At 43.3% G+C, this 19,805-nt stretch overlaps 1 long non-coding RNA gene across 1 annotated transcript; it reads right to left on the reverse strand.

Annotated features, from left to right (window-relative positions):
• Positions 1-15,073: 15,073 nt before the first annotated feature.
• Positions 15,074-15,960, reverse strand: LOC125556014. The gene is made up of 2 exons (XR_007304972.1): positions 15,875-15,960; positions 15,074-15,269 (listed from the first exon to the last, which is right to left on the reverse strand). It is a non-coding gene; the product is annotated as an uncharacterized LOC125556014 (long non-coding RNA).
• Positions 15,961-19,805: the final 3,845 nt, after the last annotated feature.

Below are 19,805 nucleotides of genomic sequence, written 5' to 3' on the forward strand. Positions count from 1 at the left end.
CACAGTAGTTCTCCCTTTACCATTTTAGCCGAACGGGCGGAACAAAAGTTGGTAAGCATAGGCGCCGGGCAACCCAACCATAGACCAAAGACACGATTCAAAGCCGATGCATATAAAGCAATATTCGGGACGCCGAAGAGTACCCTATAGGTGTTCGGACTTGAAAAAGTGTGGAGCCGCATACAGCCCACGCTGTTTAAGACCAGACTAAAGCATGAGTGGCAATCTGAAGTAAGGAGGGAATGCAGATGATAAAAGAAATCAGTACCAAACAAAAGTGGTGATCAACTCTTTCCTTTATATCCTGTATAATACGTCAAGACATGCTATTACAGATAATGCCATGAATATCAAGGCTATTTTACATGCCAAGAGTTTACACAAGGGAGAGCTTTACATAGGGCTGTGTGAAAAAGGTAGTGGCTTTCAAAGATCCTGACGATGCCCTGCTACACGTCTGTGCCGTTTCTCCTTGGTGAGAAATCCTTTAAGAGGAGAAGTTAATGGTCGTCTAGAAGAAGTCGGGGTTTGGAGGAGAACCCCTATACAACAACGTAGCAGGTAGGTTTTAATGAACGTGTGGTGAGAAAAAAATAGAAAAAGAAGGTTAAGGTCCAAATAGGGTCAAGCCGTACTACAGACCTTTTCCGCAATATGCCTTCGGCGGTGCCCAAGGTATTTTAAGTACGTAGTTATGCATGTGTGGTACACATGCCGCAGACTTATGGGGCGATCGACGGAGGCTGAACTGCTATTCAAGCTCTGGATCTGCCAAGTTGTCATGCTGTAGAGTGGATCAGACTCGCTTGGTAGTGTCAGTGGTCTTAATGACCGATGAGTTGTTCGGCCTGATGAGGCCGTTCTGTACCTCGGCTGCAAGGGCCGTGGCGTGCTCCTCAGTACGAAGGGAGCGCTCCATATTTCCATTTACCGTGATGACGCCACGTGGTCCGAGCATTTTGAGCTTTAAACAAGCATAATGTGGGACCGCATTGAAGCGGGCGAAAGCAGTTCGTCCGAGCAGCACGTGATATCCACCGCGGAAAGGGACGATATCGAAGATCAAGTCTTCGCTTCGGAAGTTGTCTGGAGAACCGAAGACTACTTCCAATGTTAAGGAGACTGTACAACGGGCCTCCACACCGGGTATTACTCCTTTAAAGGTAGTATTGCTAGGCATAACTCTTTATGGGTCAATATCCATCTTACGGACAGTGTCTTGATAGATCAGATTCAGACTGCTGCTGCCATCCATAAAGACTCTAGTGAGATGGTATCCATCGATGATGGGATCGAGTACCAGGGCCGCCGAACCTCCATTATGGATACTAGTTGGGTGGTCCCTGCGATCGAAGGTGATCAGAAAAGCCGACCATGGGTTGAATTTTGGGGCGACAGGCTCTACTGCGTAGACGTCCCTTAGTGCGTGCTTGCGCTCCCTCTTTGGGATATGTGTGACATATATCATGTTCACTGTTTTCACCTCGGGGGGAAACTTCTTCTGTCCCCCTGTGTTTAGAGGGCGAGGCTCATCATCGTCCTTGCTTTGAGGCCCTTTCCCCTTGTGTTCGGTATTTAATTTACCGGCCTGTTTAAAAACCCAACAATTTCTGTTGGAGTGGTTGGCAGGCTTGTCAGGGGTGCCACGAATCTGGCAAGGCCTATCTAGTATTTTGTCTAGGTTGGATGGACCGTCTCTATTTCCTTTGAATGGCTTCTCCTGCTGACCAGGTTTGGAGCCGCTGAATCCGGTGTTTACTGCCGTATCCTCAGTTTCTTCATTATTGTTTCGACGCTTGTTTTTGTTACGTCGTGGCCTTCAATTGCCATCCCTGGCTTCAGAGGTGCCGGGGTCGCTGGTGCTATTGCTTCTACGAGCCAACCAGCTATCTTCTCCTGTGCAGAAGCGGGTCATAAGTGCAGTAAGAGCTGCCATAGTTTTTGGCTTTTCCTGACCGAGGTGTCGGGCGAGCCATTCGTCGCGGACGTTGTGCTTAAAGGTCGCTAAGGCTTCAGCGTTTGGACAATCAATAATTTGGTTCTTTGTAATTAAGAACCGAGTCCAGAGTTTATGGGCTGACTCTCCGGGTTGCTGGACTATATGACTGAGGTCGTCAGCGTCCGGTGGCCGGACATATGTGCCTTGAAAGTTATCTCGAAAAGCATCCTCCAAGTCCTCCCAACTGCCAATGGAGTTCTCCGGGAGGCTATTCAGCCAGTATCGTGCTGGTCCTTTTAGCTTTAGGGGAAGGTATTTAATGGCATGAAGATCATCGTCGCGAGCCATATGAATGTGGAGAAGAAAATCTTCAATCCATACGGCATGATCTGTAGTTCCATCGTATGCCTCGATGTTTACGGGTTTAAACCCTTCTAGAAATTGGTGCTGCATTACCCCATCGGTAAAGCACATGGGGTGTGCGGCGCCTCTATATTGGGCCACATCACGACAGAGTTCTGATGATGTTCGTATTCGGTTCTCGGCCCGAACTTGGTTATGATTGTCACGCCAGACTTGGTGGCCGTCGTCTCATGTTGGAGCACATCCCCTTGATCCGTAGATTAATCTGGTATGGCCAACTCTATTGTCCAGGTCCTGACGTAAGTCATATGTGTAACCCGGAGCCGATGCCTCCTTGCCTCTACAACGGGGTGGCGCGGGCTGGTATTCGGCATAATTTGCCGTTTTGTCCCGTCCATGTGGTGGTCGGTCTGGTTCATCAACGTGATGGCATCTTGACAGATTTGGTTCAAGGGTCTCTTCATCGAATTGTGGTAGCAGCCTGCGTTTCAGGTAGCTCTTTGTTGGGCGCTCAAGGCCGTATTCTTCGGCAGCCAGGATGTTGGTCCATCCGTCGTTGAGTGTATCCTGTTCGGCTTGAAGCTGTTGTTGTTTCTTTTTCAGGCTCCTCGTAGTTGAGATGAGCTGTCGCTTGAAGAGTTCTTGTTTGAGGGGTTCCTCTGGTACGATGAAATCTTTGTTACCGAGGCTAACGTCCTCCTCGGAGGCCGGTAGATAGTTACTATCCTCCGAATCCTCATGCTCAACGAGTTCGTCTGGGTTGACTTGTCCATCCTCCCACTCATCCTGCTCGACAGCAGGCTCAACGGGGTGGTCGGAGTCTTTGACATTCTCTGGAGTGTCATTGTATCTGGTGTCGGTATTGCTTTCCTATTCTCGACGCGATCGTGAGCGGCGCCACTGACGCCGCCGCTTTGGTGGTGCCTGGACGGGCTTGTCCTCGATCGGAACTTGAGCGCTATCGTCTTCCTTCTTCTCGGGCGTATCCACCATGTACACGTCGTAAGTAGAAGTGGTCATCCAACGCCCAGTGATAGGCGGGTTTTGGCCTGATTCGGCTCCGGCATCGTCATCCATACCGTCGATGTCTTCAGAGGTGTAGTCTAGCATGTCAGTTAGGTCCTCGATAGTGGCTATTAAGTGGGTGGTGGGTGGGACGCAAAATTCGCCGCTCTCAGCCCCTAGTTCAGGCTGGGCGTAGTTCGGAAGTGACTCTTCCATGATGGCAAGAAATCGCATTAAGTCCAGAGCCTCGTTTAGGAGCGAAAGCTGGACAGGTGACTGAGGACCTGCGAAGCTGGGCCTGGTAAAGCCACTTGACCGTGCTCAGTGGACGCAGACCTCGAGAGTTCGGAGTTGGCATCCAGAGATGAGTTCGACTTCCCGATGACAGGGAGAGTCCTGTTGGACTCCAGGCCTGTTGACAACATGGTCACCTTTGGGTCTCCGGTAGGGAGCTCGGTGACAGGAGAGAGTCCAGCGGGGCTTATCCTCCCGTCTTCAGATAGAATGGTCCGCTCTGGATCTAAGGCCAGGGCAGGCACGAGAGTTGATCCTTGAATGGAGTTTGATGGTGGATCCGACGAGTTTCCTTCATGTAGATGAGGAGCAGCGGCCGAGGCCGAGAACCCTTCGAAGATCAAATCTCCTCGGATATCAGCGATGTAATTCAAGCTTCCAAACCTGATTTGATGACCAGGGGCGTAGCTATTGATCTACTCAAGGTGACCAGTTAAATTGGCAGACAGAGTGAAGCCGCCAAACACAAAAAAATGACTAGGGAGAACGGTCTCCCTGGAGACAACATCGTCGTTGATGATAGCTGAGCCATCAATCCTTCTGTTGACGACCTAGCGGAACTCTCAATGAAAGCACCAATGTCGGTGTCAAAACCGTCTGATCTCGAGTAAGGGGTCCCGAACTATGCGTCTGAGGATCGAGGGTAACAAGGGACAAGTGGGACACAATGTTTACCTAGGTTTAGGCCCTCTTAATGGAGGTAAAACCCTATGTCCTGCCTACTTGTATTTGATGAGTATAGGGGTTACAAGAGTTGATCTACCTCGAGATCGTAATGGCTAAACCCTAGCTGTCTAGCCTATGAGAATTCTGATAGCCTCTACGGGCTAAACTCTCCAATTTATATACACACCGGAGGGACCTAGGGTTGTACAGAGTTAGTTTGTGGGGGGAAGGAAACAACATATTCGGACACCAATCTTGCCATCCACGCATAGGGTAGTCCTATCCGGACACGGAGGGAAAGTCTTCTGCTTGTATCTTCATGGCCCATCAGTCCGGCCCATATCGAATAACCCGGACACCCGAGGACCCCTTAATCTAGGACTCCCTAAACTAGTCTTCGATGACGATGTGTTCGGCACGCGGATTGTCTTAGGCATTGCAAGGTGATACGTCTCCAACGTATCTATAATTCTTGATTGCTCCATGCTATATTTTCTACTGTTTTGGACATTATTGGGCTTTATTATCCACTTTTATATTATTTTTGGGACTAACCTATTAACCGGAGGCCCACCCAGAATTGCTGTTTTTTTGCCTGTTTTAGGGCTTCGAAGAAAAGGAATATCAAACGGAGTCCAAACGGAATGAAACCTTCGGGAACGTGATTTTCTCATCGAATACAACTCCGGAGACTTGGACCCTACATCAAGACATGTAACAGGAGGCCACGAGGTAGGGGGGCGCGCCTACCCCCCAGGCGCGCCCTCCACCCTCGTGGGCCCCCTGTTGCTCCACCGACGTAGTTCTTCCTCCTATATATACCCACGTACCCCCAAACGATCAGATACGGAGCCAAAACCCTAATTCCACCGCCGTAACTTTCTGTATCCATGAGATCCCATCTTGGGGCCTGTTCCAGAGCTCCGCCGGAGGGGGCATCGATCACGGAGGGCTTCTACATCAACACCATAGCCCTTCCGATGAAGTGTGAGTAGTTTACCTCAGACCTACGGGTCCATAGTTAGTAGCTAGATGGCTTCTTCTCTCTTTTTGGATCTCAATACAATGTTCTCCCCCTCTCTTGCGGAGATCTATTCGATGTAATCTTCTTTTTGCGGTGTGTTTGTTGAGACTGATGAATTCTGGGTTTATGATCAAGTCTATCTATGAATAATATTTGAATCTTCTTTGAATTCTTTTATGTATGATTGGTTATCTTTGCAAGTCTCTTCGAATTATCAGTTTGGTTTGGCCTACTAGATTGATCTTTCTTGCAATGGGAGAAGTGCTTAGCTTTGGGTTCAATCTTGCGGTGTCCTTTCCCGGTGACAGTAAGGGCAGCAAGGCACGTATTGTATTGTTGCCATCGAGGATAACAAGATGGGGTTTTCTTCATATTGCATGAGTCTATCCCTCTACAGCATGTCATCTTGCTTAAGGCGTTACTCTGTTTTTAACTTAATACTCTAGATGCATGCTAGATAGCAGTCGATGAGTGGAGTAATAGTAGTAGATGCAGGCAGGAGTCGGTCTACTTGTCTCGGACGTGATGCCTATATACATGATCATACCTAGATATTCTCATAACTATGCTCAATTCTGTCAATTGCTCAACAATAATTTGTTCACCCACTGTAGAATACTTATGCTCTCGAGAGAAGCCACTAGTGAAACCTATGGCCCCCGGGTCTATCTTTATCATATCAATCTCCTACTACTTGGTTATTTACTTTGCCTTTACTTTACTTTGCATCTTTATCATAAAAATACCAAAAATATTATCTTATCATATTTATCAGATCTCACTCTCGTAAGTGGCCCTATAGGGATTGACAACCCCTATTTGCGCTGGTTGCGAGGATTTATTTGTTTTCTGCAGGTGCGAGGGACTCGCGCGTAGCCTCCTTCTGGATTGATACCTTGGTTCTCAAAAACAGAGGGAAATACTTACGCTACTTTGCTGCATCATCCCTTCCTCTTCGGGGAAAACCAACGCAGTGCTAAAAGAGGTAGCAAGAAGGATTTCTGGCGCCGTTGCCGGGGAGGTCTACGCAAAAGTCAACATACCAAGTACCCATCACATACCCTTATCTCTCGCATTACATTATTTGCCATTTGCCTCTCATTTTCCTCTCCCCCCACTTCACCCTTGCCGTTTTATTTGCCCTCTCTCTCTCTCTCTATCCTCCCTCTATTTGCCTCTTTTTGCCCGTTTGCTTTTTGTTTGCTTGTGTGTTAGTTTGCTTACTTGTCATGATGGCTCAAGATAATACTAAATTGTGTGACTTCACCAATACCAAGAACAATGATTTTATTAGCACTCCGATTGATCCTCTTCCCGATGCTGAATCTTGTGAAATAAATGCTGCTTTGCTGAATCTTGTTATGAAAGATCCGTTCTCCGGCCTTCCTAGTGAAGATGCCGCTGCCCATCTAAATAGCTACGTTGATTTGTGTGACATGCAAAAGAAGAAAGATGTGGATAATGATATTGTTAAATTGAAGCTATTTCCTTTTTCGCTTAGAGATTGTGCTAAAGCTTGGTTTTCGTCTTTGCCTAAAAATAGTATTGATTCATGGAACAAGTGCAAAGATGCCTTTATCTCTAAGTATTTTCCTCCCGCTAAGATCATCTCTCTTAGAAACGATATTATGAACTTTAAGCAACTTGATCATGAACATGTTGCACAAGCTTGGGAGAGAATGAAATTAATGATACGTAATTGCCCTACTCATGGTTTAAATTTATGGATGATTGTTCAGAATTTTTATGCCGGATTGAATTTTGCTTCTAGAAATCTTTTAGATTCGGCCACGGGAGGCACTTTTATGGAAATCACTTTAGGAAAAGCTACCAAACTCCTAGATAATATTATGGTTAATTATTCTCAATGGCACACTGAAAGATCTACTAATAAAAAGGTGCATGTGATAGAAGAAATTAATGTTTTGAGTGGAAAGATGGATGAACTTATGAAATTATTTGCTAATAAGAGTGTTTCTTCTGATCCTAATGATATGCCCTTGTCTACTTTGATTGAGAATAATAATGAATCTATGGATGTGAATTTTGTTGGTAGGAACAATTTTGGTAACAATGCGGATAGAGGAAATTTCAATCCTAGGCCTTATCCTAGTAATCCCTCTAATAATTATGGTAATTCCTACAACAATTCTTATGGAAATTATATTAAGATGCCCTCTGATTTTGATTCTAATGTTAAAGAATTTATTACTTCACAAAAGAATTTTAATGCTATGATTTAAGAAAAATTGCTTAAGATTGATGATTTTGCTAGGAATGTTGATAGAATTGCTCTTGATGTTGATTCTTTGAAACTTAGATCTATTCCACCTAAGCATGATATCAATGAGTCTCTCAAAACCATGAGAATTTCCATTGATGAGTGCAAAGAAAGAACCGCTAGGATGCATGCTAAGAAAGATGCCTTTATAAAAGCGTGTTCTTCGAGTTGCTATGAAAATAATGATTAAGATCTAAAAGTTATTGATGGGTCCCCTATTAAATATTTGTTTTGCAATATGAATCTTGATAATGATGGGACTGAATATGATCCACCTTTACCTAGAAGGCATTCCAAGAATTCTGAATCTTTTGATCTTGATGCTAAATTTGATAAAAGTGGGATTGAAGAAATTAAAACCCTAGATGTTGCTAAACCCACTATTATGGATTTCAAGGGATTTAACTATGAAAATTGCTCTTTGATTGATTGTATTTCCTTGTTGCAATCCATGCTAAATTCTCCTCACGCTTATAGTCAAAATAAAGTGTTTACTAAACATATCATTGATGCCTTGATGCAATCTTATGAAGAAAAACTCGAATTGGAAGTTTCTATCACTGGAAAACTTTATGATGAGTGAGTACCAACTATTAAAATTAAAATTAAAGATCATTAATGCTATGCTTTATGTGATTTGGGTGATAGTGTTTCCACTATTCCAAAGACTTTGTGTGATTTGTTAGGTTTTCATGATTTTGATGATTGCTCTCTAAACTTGCACCTTGCGGATTCCACTATTAAGAAACCTATGGGAAGAATTAATGATGTTCTTATTGTTTCAAATCGGAATTATGTGCCCGTAGATTTTATTGTTCTTGACATAGATTGCAACCCTTCATGTCCTATTATTCTTGGTAGACCTTTCCTTAGAACGATTGGTGCAATTATTGATATGAAGGAAGGAAATATTAGATTCCAATTTCCATTAAGGAAAGGCATGGAACACTTTCCTAGAAAGAAAACTAAATTACCTTATGAATCTATTATGAGAGCCACTTATGGATTGCCTACCAAAGATGGCAATACCTAGATCTATTCTTGCTTGTTATGCCTAGCTAGGGGCGTTAAACGATAGTGATTGTTGGGAGGCAACCCAATTTTATTTTTATTCCTTGCCTTTTGCTCTTGTTTAGTAATAAATAATTTATCTAGCCTCTGTTTTGGTTGTGTTTTTTTGTGTTTAATTAGTGTTTGTGCCAAGTAGAACCGTTGGGAAGACTTGGGGAAAGTCTTGTTGAACTTGCTGTAAAAAACAGAAACTTTAGCGCTCACGAGAACTGATGTCATTTTTATTTGGAAAGTGATATTTAGTTAATTATTTATTCAGATGATTAATAGATAAATTCGTCACGTCCAGCAATTTATTTTAGAATTTTTGGGGTTCCAGATCTTGACCTAGCTACAGATTCTGTTTTTCATGTGTTGTTTGCTTATTTTGATGAATCTATGGCTAGTAAAATAGTTTATAAACCATAGAGAAGTTGGAATATAGTAGGTATAACACTCATATAAATAAAAATGAGTTAATTACAGTACCTTGAAGTGGTCTTTTGTTTTCTTTCGCTAACGGAGCTCACGAGATTTTCTACTTTAAGTTTTGTGTTGTGAAGTTTTCAAGTTTTGGGTAAAGATTTGATGGATTATGGAACAAGGAGTGGCAAGAGCCTAAGATTGGGGATGCCCATGGCACCCCCAAGATAATCTAAGGACACCTAAAAGTCAAAGCTTGGGGATGCCCCGGAAGGCATCCCCTCTTTCGTCTACTTCTATCGGTAACTTTACTTGGAGCTATATTTTTATTTACCACATGATATGTGTTTTGCTTGGAGCGTCTTGTATGATTTGAGTCTTTGCTTGTTAGTTTACCACAATCATCCTTGATGTACACACCTTTTGAGAGAGCCATACATGATTTGGAATTTGTTAGAATACTCTATGTGCTTCGCTTATATCTTTTGAGTTATATAATTTTGCTCTAGTGCTTCACTTATATCTTTTAGAGCACGGTGGTGGATTTGTTTTATAGAAACTAGTGATCTCTCATGCTTCACTTATATTATTTTGAGAGTCTTAATATCATGGTAATCTTCTAAATCCTAATATGCTTGGTATGTAAGATTAATAATAAAACTCTCTTATGAGTGTGCTGAATACTATGATAAGTTTGATACTTGATAATTGTTTTGAGATATGGAGATGGTGATATTAAAGTCATGCTAGTTGAGTAGTTGTAAATTTGAGAAATACTTGTGTTGAAGTCTGTGATTCCCGTAGCATGCATGTATGGTGAACCGTTATGTGATGAAGTCGGAGCATGATTTATTTATTGATTGTCTTCCTTATGAGTGGCAGTCGGTGACGAGCGATGGTCTTTTCCTACCAATCTATCCCCCTAGGAGCATGCGCGTAATACTTTGCTTTGATAACTTGTAGATTTTTGTAATAAGTATATGAGTTCTTTATGACTAATGTTGAGCCCATGGATTATACGCACTCTCACCCTTCCACCTTTGCTAGCCTCTCTAATACCGCGCACCTTTCGCCGGTATCATACACCCACCATATACCTTCCTCAAAACAGCCACCATACCTACCTATTATGGCATTTCCATAGCCATTCCGAGATATATTGCCATGCAACTTTCCACTGTTCCGTTTATGACACACTCCATCCTTGTCATATTGCTTAGCATGGTCATGTAGTTGACATAGTATTTGTGGTAAAGCCACCATTCATAATTCTTTCATACATGTTACTCATGCATCATTGCATATCCTGGTACACCGCCGGAGGCATTCACATAGAGTCATATTTTGTTCTAAGTATCGAGTTGTAATTGTTGAGTTGTAAGAAAAATAAAAGTGTGATGATCATCATTATTAGATCATTGTCCCAGTGAGGAAAGGATGATGGAGACTATGATTCCCCCACGAGTCGGGATGAGACTCCGGACGAAAAAAATAGAAAGAAAAGAGGCCATAAAAAAAGAGAAAAGGCCCAAATAAAAAAAAGAAAAAAGGAAAAAAAATGAGAGAAAAAGAGAGAAGCGAAAATGTTACTATCCTTTTACCACACTTGTGCTTCAAAGTAGCACCATGATCTTCATAGTAGAGAGTCTCTCATGTTATCACTTTCATATACTAGTGGGAATTTTTCATTATAGAACTTGGCTTGTATATTCCAATATGGGCTTCCTCAAAATGCCCTAGGTATTCATGAGCAAGCAAGTTGGATGCACACCCACTTAGTTTGTTTTTGAGCTTTCATATACTTATAGCTCTAGTGCATCCGTTGCATGGCAATCCCTACTCACTCACATTGATATCTATTGATGGGCATCTCCATAGCCCGTTGATACGCCTAGTTGATGTGAGACTATCTTCTCCTTTTTGTCTTCTCCACAACCACCACTCTATTCCACCTATAGTGTTATATCCATGGCTCACGCTCATGTATTGCGTGAAGATTGAAAAAGTTTTGAGAATGTCAAAAGTATGAAACAATTGCTTGGCTTGTCGTCGGGGTTGTGCATGATTTAAATATTTTGTGTGGTGAAGATAGAGCATAGCCAGACTATATGATTTTGTAGGGATAACTTTCTTTAGCCATGTTATTTTGTGAAGACATAATTGCTTAGTTAGTATGCTTGAAGTATTATCGTTTTTATGTCAATATGAACCTTTGTCTTGAATCTTTCGGATCTGAATATTCATACCACAATTAAGAAGAATTACATTAAAATTATGCCAAGTAGCACTCGCATCAAAAATTCTGTTTTTATCATTTACCTACTTGAGGACAAGCAGGAATTAAGCTTGGGGATGCTTGATACGTCTCCAACGTATCTATAATTTTTGATTGCTCCATGCTATATTATCTACTGTTTTGGACATTATTGGGCTTTATTATCCACTTTTATATTATTTTTGGGACTAACCTATTAACCGGAGGCCCAACCCAGAATTACTGTTTTTGCCTGTTTTAGGGTTTCAAAGAAAAGGAATATCAAACGGAGTCCAAACGGAATGAAACCTTTGGGAACGTGATTTTCTCATTGAATACAACTCCGGAGACTTGGACCCTACGTCAAGACACGTAACAGGAGGCCACGAGGTAGGGGGCGCGCCTACCCCCTAGGCGCGCCCTCCACCCTCGTGGGCCCCCTGTTGCTCCACCGACGTACTTCTTCCTCCTATATATACCCACGTACACCCAAACGATCAGATACGGAGCCAAAACCCTAATTCCACCACCGTAACTTTCTGTATCCACGAGATCCCATCTTGGGGCCTGTTCCGGAGCTCCGCCGGAGGGGGCATCGATCATGGAGGGCTTCTACATCAACACCATAGCCCTTCTGATGAAGTGTGAGTAGTTTACCTCAGACCTACGGGTCCATAGTTAGTAGCTAGATGGCTTCTTCTCTCTCTTTTTGGATCTCAATACAATGTTCTCCCCCTCTCTTGTGGAGATCTATTCGATGTAATCTTCTTTTTGCAGTGAGTTTGTTGAGACCGATGAATTGTGGGTTTATGATCAATTCTATCTATGAATAATATTTGAATCTTCTCTGAATTCTTTTATGTATGATTGGTTATCTTTGCAAGTCTCTTCGAATTATCAGTTTGGTTTGGCCTACTAGATTGATCTTTCTTGCAATGGGAGAAGTGCTTTGCTTTGGGTTCAATCTTGCGGTGTCCTTTCCCGGTGACAGTAAGGGCAGCAAGGCACGCATTGTATTATTGCCATCGAGGATAACAAGATGGGGTTTTCTTCATATTGCATGAGTCTATCCCTCTACATCATGTCATCTTTCTTAAGGTGTTACTCTGTTTTTAACTTTATACTCTAGATGCATGCTGGATAGCGGTCGATGAGTGGAGTAATAGTAGTAGATGCAGGCAGGAGTCGGTCTACTTGTCTCGAACGTGATGCCTATATACATGATCATACCTAGATATTCTCATAACTATGCTCAATTCTGTCAATTGCTCAATAGTAATTTGTTCACCCACCGTAGAATACTTATGCTCTCGAGAGAAGCCACTAGTGAAACCTATGGCCCCCGGGTCTATCTTTATCATATCAATCTCCTACTACTTAGTTATTTACTTTGCCTTTACTTTGCATCTTTATCATAAAAATACCAAAAATATTATCTTATCATATCTATCAGATCTCACTCTCATAAGTGGCCCTATAGGGATTGACAACCCCTATTTGCGTTGGTTGCAAGGATTTATTTGTTTTGTGCAGGTGCGAGGGACTTGCGCGTAGCCTCCTACTGGATTGATATCTTGGTTCTCAAAAACTGAGGGAAATACTTACGCTACTTTGCTGCATCATCCCTTCCTCTTCGGGGAAAACCAATGCAGTGCTAAAGGAGGTAGCATAAGGCGGGTCCCTGCTCCTGAATACTTTAAAACAGTTAAAGGAACTATATCCGGCTCTGTATAATTGTTACAATCCTTAGCCACGAAGGCAAGATATCCAAATGAAACCGTGTCTCTTCACTGGCAACTTTTTCGGCGAAACGTCATATCTCGCTCTTTAAGATTTCTAACCATTTTCACACCTCCCGCTTCGCGTTTCGAGGCATAGCCTCCATTGGCACATCTTGTCAAAACAGAGATCGTGCTCGCCCATTACAGGATCCTCATAAATACAGTTTTGGGTAATCCAACCGTGCCATTTGTATGATCTCTTCGGGAACTAGCGAGATTTAAGGCTTGAGGGGGGCGTTTGGTATTTCACCGCCTATATAAGAGGGTAAAGGTTCCTTGTTTTTCTACCACGCCTTCCTTCCTCTATGCTCCGGCGCCCAAAATATCAACCTTTCCCACCGCCACCAACCTCCCCAGCCATGTCAGGATCTGGTTCTAAGGGCAAGTGGGAGGCCTCCTCCGTCACTAAGAAGGACGTCAAGGAGCTCCGGGGCGCGGGGTGTCTGTCTGCAGACATCGCGCACAGGCTCCCCAACAAGGGTAAGGTCACGCCTACCCTGGAGCCCGGTGAGAGAGTAGTGTTCATACCCCACTTCCTTCGCGGGCTAGGGTTCCTCTTCACCCCTTCGTCCGCGGCCTCATGTTTTATTACGGGCTGGATTTCCATGATCTAGCACCAAACTCCTTCCTCCACATATTGGCGTTCATCGTCGTGTGCGAGGCTCTCCTCCGCATCTCACCACACTTTGGCTTATGGCTCAAGGTTTTTAATCTAAAGCCGAAGGTGGTCGACGGGCAGCACGCGGACTGTGGCGAGGCCATGGTGAGGAAACTCCCCAACACCGTCTGGCCCAAAGGGGCGTTTGTGGAGACGGTCAAGGTGTGGCAGCAGGAGTGGTTCTACATCACCGAACCCCGCAATGCCAACTAGGCAGCCGCACCCGATTTTAGATCCGGACCCCCCACCAGGCTCACCTCCTGGACCGCTAAAGGCCTCGACTGGGGGTCCACGGCTGATGTGCAGATGCTGCAAAAGTGCATCACCAACATGATAGGCAAAAACATCAGTCTCACAAACGTGATTCAGGTGATGCTATTCCACCGAACCCTCCCTTGCCAGCTTCGGGCCTCTTATATGTGGGAGTTTAGTCCGGAGGAGCCACGGACTTTGAAGCACTTCTTCGGCACGACGCATGAAGACATTTGGAAATTGCTCTTCAAGGCCCAAAAAATGTGGCCAAAGAATACTGAAGACATTGGTCTCAACATCGAGAATCCGGCCTCGCCGGTAAGCATGATTTTCCTGAGTACCTATTCAATAAATAAGTTTAGATATAATGTATTGCCTATTCTTCGTACAGTGCTGGACGGCAAAGGCGGAGCGGATCAAGTGTCCGGCTCCACTACCCGAAGACCTGGCCACACCCCAGCTGACAGAGATGCTGGTCCCGGCGCCCTATCAGGCGCTGGAGAAGAAAGCCAAGAAGAAGAAGGGCAAGGAGACCCACTACAAGAAATATGTCAACTTGTGACCCTCACTATTGGCCGCTGAAAGGTCGTAGTTTTTCATTTGTGACCTTTTTGTGACTAAAAATAGAAGGTCAAAAGCTAGCGGTCGTAAACTGAAATTAGTGACCTTTAACAGAAGGTCGTTGAACCCATGAACTTTTGTTTTGGTCACTGGCTGTCTACCCAGGCCACGTCAGATCCGACGTGGCAATCTGACGTGGCAAAATTGCGACCAATTGAAAAGGTCAAAAATTAGAATCGGCCCGGTCCAATTGGGTGTTTATATGGGCCAAGCCCATTAATTCAGCCAATTTAGTGTATTTTTTCTATTAATTTTTGTTAGCTTCATGGGCCAAGCCCAACATCACAGCCTTTTTATTTTTGGACCATGGCCATTTTGGCTGAGCAGTTCAAGTATTTATTTTTTTAAGATGGGTCCACTATTCAGATGGGTCCCAATTGCCAGGTTCTTCTAGTAAGTGGGTCCCAATTGTCAAGGCCATTTTCTTTAAATTTCAATTTGCTAGTAAATAAATCACCAACATTCAAATGGGAACAGATAGAGAACACACGTAGTACTTCACATAACAGCCAGAATCAGTTTGATACATCATACAACAAAGATACAATAGCAGAATCATTGTGTTACATCATCATATAACACATATACAATGGCAATCACAGTCTAGATACTCCAGGTCTCTTCAACTTCGCATTCCCCAGATTCCCATCTTCCAAATCTGCAGCACAAAATCAACGCCATGTTAATAGACCAAACTTGGTGTTACAACAGATGAATGATAACACAAATTGAGCTTGCTAGTACCATGCTTTTTGTTCTCCAACTAGTTAAAATGAGATACCCATTCATACAAGAAAATAGAGACACAATATGAATACGCAGCAGGATTGACAAGTACACAGCAGGATTCAATAATTTTTTAGATCGCAAGACACCAATATAAGCTAGAATTGACAAGTACACAGCAGGATTCAATTCATCTTGCCCATATGCAGCAACCAACAGACATCTAACATTTCAGCATGCACATACAATTTATTTACTTATTTTTGAGCAAAACCGCCCACTGCCAAACAGAATGTTCTTTCATTTGATAAATAAAAATAGCAGGCCAAAGAAAGGCAAGCGTACAACAGACACATTACAGATGAGCAAGATACTAGAGGTCAGCACACAAGTCATATCATATATTCTGTTAATCTTTAACACATCATACAGAATTATGAGCTTGACAGTCGTCAGTCTAACCATATCACGCAAGCAACAACATACAAACAAATTAGCAGTACTATATATGATGCAACATACGGATAGAATTTCTACCTTGTTATCATCAGGGAGCAACAGGGGGTGGGGGAAGATTTCGATCAGCTCCGTGTCAGCTGCCATCACCACAAACTCAAGAGTCTTGGTAGCTAGGGAAAACAGAAAGCAGAGATTAAAAATCATAGGAACTGAAATTAGCAGGACCGACCAAAATGCGCAGCTAGGGACTGCTCACCTTCAAGGTAGAACAATGAATTAACTAGTTTTAGTCAAAGACGTAAGCATGCACATACAAACATACATACGAATTGAACCAGAATCCATATATAGTGAATTTGAACTGTAGTTTGCTGAGAAGAATCAAAACAAATGGAGCCAATATATTATCAACATTCCATTCATAACAAATGGAGCCAATATATTATCAACATTCCATTCAAAAAAGGACAGTTCTGTATATAGAATGATAACACAAATCCTGCATATCAGTGGATTCACTCAGTGGAAACAAGGTGACAAACTAATGTTCCAAGGAGGTAGTTTTATATAATAAAAACTAATAAAAACAAACTAGGCACCTGCATAATCACACGAAGGTAGTTTTAGATAATAAAAACTAATGTTCCACACATAGTCTTCAAAGAATCAACTAAAATTACTTTCAAGCAAACAGGGTGTACATCGATCAGGTTGTAAAGAACAAAAATTTAGGGGTGTACCTAGTGCAAGAAGGCATCGACTAGGTTTTGAAGCTAATAACAATTAGCATGCACATATCAAGAAACATAGCCCCATCTAGTGTAATGTATCACCTATATATAATAGACCCATCTCTCCAATGCAATTTCACGGACCAACAAACATAGGTGTTTATTTCTTCCTGTGCTAAACTTTCTCCATATGGATATCAGCTAATGATACGCGTATCGTATTAAGGCAACGCTTTGGACAGCACATATTCTGCAAGCTGCTGCTAATTTGCAAATACAAATGGATGCCTAACAGTGCTCACATAGAATTAGCAGAGCATGTTATATTTATAGCCATCAGGGGAGGGGGACACCTGAACCCACGTCGGCTGCTGTAGGGCTTGGGCTGCACACACACACACATACATGTATCACAAGCAATTCAGTCAACACTCTCCACAGGCAAGAGGCAAAGTTGGCACTCACAGGGTTGAGATAATAGCAGGAGACGTGCGTACCTGAAGGGGCGAGCGATTGGTCCGAGCCCGGAGAGCAGAGGAGGCATGGCGGCGGTGTGCTGGCGCGCCTTGGAAGCCCGGGAACGTGGTGGCACAGATGGTCAAGGAAGAAGAGGATCAGAGCAGACCCTTCATGGCCAGCTAGATGCGTCCCTCCGTCTGTTCCTCGAGGATGGGTGACCTGCAGTAACAGATATGTTATACAACCGGGGATAAAATGTAGCACATACTATCGTTGTAACAGTCTTCTCTTGTGTCTGGCAGTATCCAAATTTACTGTTACTTTTTGAAGTTAAGCTGAACCGTCTTGTAGGAACAAAAGAAGAAACCAGTTGAGTCTCTAAATCTGACCATGCTACAAGACTAATACCGACTACACACATTTCCAGTCAGCATTTTAAATCTAAATGTGAGACTAGTGCTGATATGGTCAGTTTGAGCTTCATAAGTATAATTATGGAAAAAATTGCACTGAAATCAACTTGGTCAGCGTTGCAGACTAAGACAGTAGCAGGCAGGCAGCGTTGCAGTAACCCAAGTAATAGAATGTAACAGCAGAGCGAGGAAATCAAGTTGGCTGTGTGTGTGTGCTTGAGCTAGCTTAGTACATACAGTCCATGGTTGGGCTCCAAAACAAACAGAGCATGCTAGTGTCAATAGAATCAAGCCAGGAGAATAGAAACATACCATACCATGATGAAGTTTAAAATAGAATAAGCGATGCATATACATTTTCTAGTGGAAAATCATAGAAACAGTTGATGAAAATCTGCATCCGAAGTTCTAACAATGCCATGTCTACAACAAAACAAGACTAGGACGATTGCTGTAATTCTAATGCAGCAATAAAACAAACCTAACTACATTGTTCAACAACTTTGAATTACAAAAAAAATCTAACATTTATGATTAATTCAACAAACAAAACTAAATAGCATAGGCCTTTTGTGACAAATCACGGTAGCACGTCGCCTGCCACTGTGATCTAACGAGGAACTGATATCACGTGAGGAGCAGAACTAATTTCGAGAAGGAACTAAATAGCTCAACTCAAGCACAATTCTGAAAACTATAGTGATGTTAAAAATCAAGAACAGAGCAGGAATATCAGATCTATTCAAAGATAAGTAGTTCACCATGGCACTCAACTACAAACAAGTGTAAAAAGGGAACCATCAATCACTGCCTTGCACAGCTTCTTGACGAGCGCCTTCGGCTTCCTCTTCAGACCCCTTGAGAACCTAACCAATCCGAACACAAATCGAATCAACAAGCCGAATCAGACCAAAGACAACCGCAGCCAGCCACAGTTGCAGATCCGCAATGCAAAGGAGACACCGCTCGTTACTTCTGCGGGCACGGGCGGGGAAGAGCCCAATGAGGTCCTCGCTGGACATGTCAAGGAGAGCGTCTAGGTCCACGCCGCGGTAGCTGAACTTGCGGAACATCCTCTTCTTGGGACCGGCGGCCGCCACCTCGGGTCGACATCAACATCCGCCTGCGACGAGAAAGCACCACGTGAGTCGGGACGAGCTATGGGACCGAGGGGCTAGGGCTTCGGAGAGGCGCTCCCCATGGTTGAAGGGAAAGGTGGAGCTCGAGCCGGTGGAAGGCGGCGGCCGTGAAATGGTTGTCGGTTCCATGGCCTTGGCGTGCGGAGGAGGAAGCTGTTGCTGCTCCTGCTCAGGTCGTTGCAGGTCAAGAGCAGCGACGCTTGGAGGGGAGGCCGGCGGCGGGGTAGGGGTTGGGACGACGGAGAGGGAGGTCTGGGTCGGGGAGAGGGAGGCAGCGCTAGAACACGGATCAGGGTGGCGATGGCTATGGGGAAAAGGGAGCGGCAGTGGCGATTGGGAGAAGGGAGCTAGGGTTTCGTGGGTGGACGACCATGAGAGGGGCACGGGGTTTGCTGCGGTGGGTTGGATGGACGGATGGATGGATGGACGGACGGACGGATGTTTGCCATGTCATCGATCCATGCCACCACGGATTCCAACAATTAGAATTAAGCTTATGTAATTTTTCTTTTTCCTTTTGTTCTTTTATAGTTTTTTACCCTCTTACTTAAGGAAAATATTCAACATATTAACCACTAATAGTTTGTTAAAATGAATGAATATTGTGAACATGTGTGTATCATGTGATGACAAACAATGTTGATCTGGAGAGTTTTCATTTTCATTCCACAAAATACCCGTTTTCCATTTTTCGAGTGCCCAAAAGGAGGTCTTTTATGAAGAACCTACCAAATAATTGTTGCAAAATTGGATCAAATCATTTTTCTAAAATACTAGGACATATTTAATGCACAATTGACCAAATGGTTGGGTATAATTTTTTTGATCCACCTCTCGTGAAAAAGACAAATTTCCACCGATTCAGCTGGAAGCGGGTCAAATTTGAACTGTAGTTGCCTTGTAGTTTGCTCTTTATTTTTTCCAAAAATCATTTCTAGGTACGGAAGTATCTATTTAATCAGAGAAACACCAAAAAAATTCCAAGATTCAACCACTAGCTAGGAACGGTCATTCCCGCCGTTTTGACCGCATTTTCAAACGGGCATAAAAAATTCAAAAAATCAAATAATTGGGAAACCTTCGCATTGTGTCATTATATGTGGCCAAGTTCCCAGGAAAAATAACAAACTTGTAATACGGCAATTATTTTAAAAAAGTGTTCTTAGAAACGAGCTATCACGTGTGGAGATCAATGGCTTTCAAGCTAAATGATCAATCTTATGGCCACATTCATGGCATAGTTTGTTCAAATGATCTCATATTGTGC

Source organism: Triticum urartu, chromosome 5, assembly GCF_003073215.2.
Source record: "Triticum urartu cultivar G1812 chromosome 5, Tu2.1, whole genome shotgun sequence".
Taxonomy (NCBI): Eukaryota; Viridiplantae; Streptophyta; class Magnoliopsida; order Poales; family Poaceae; genus Triticum; species Triticum urartu.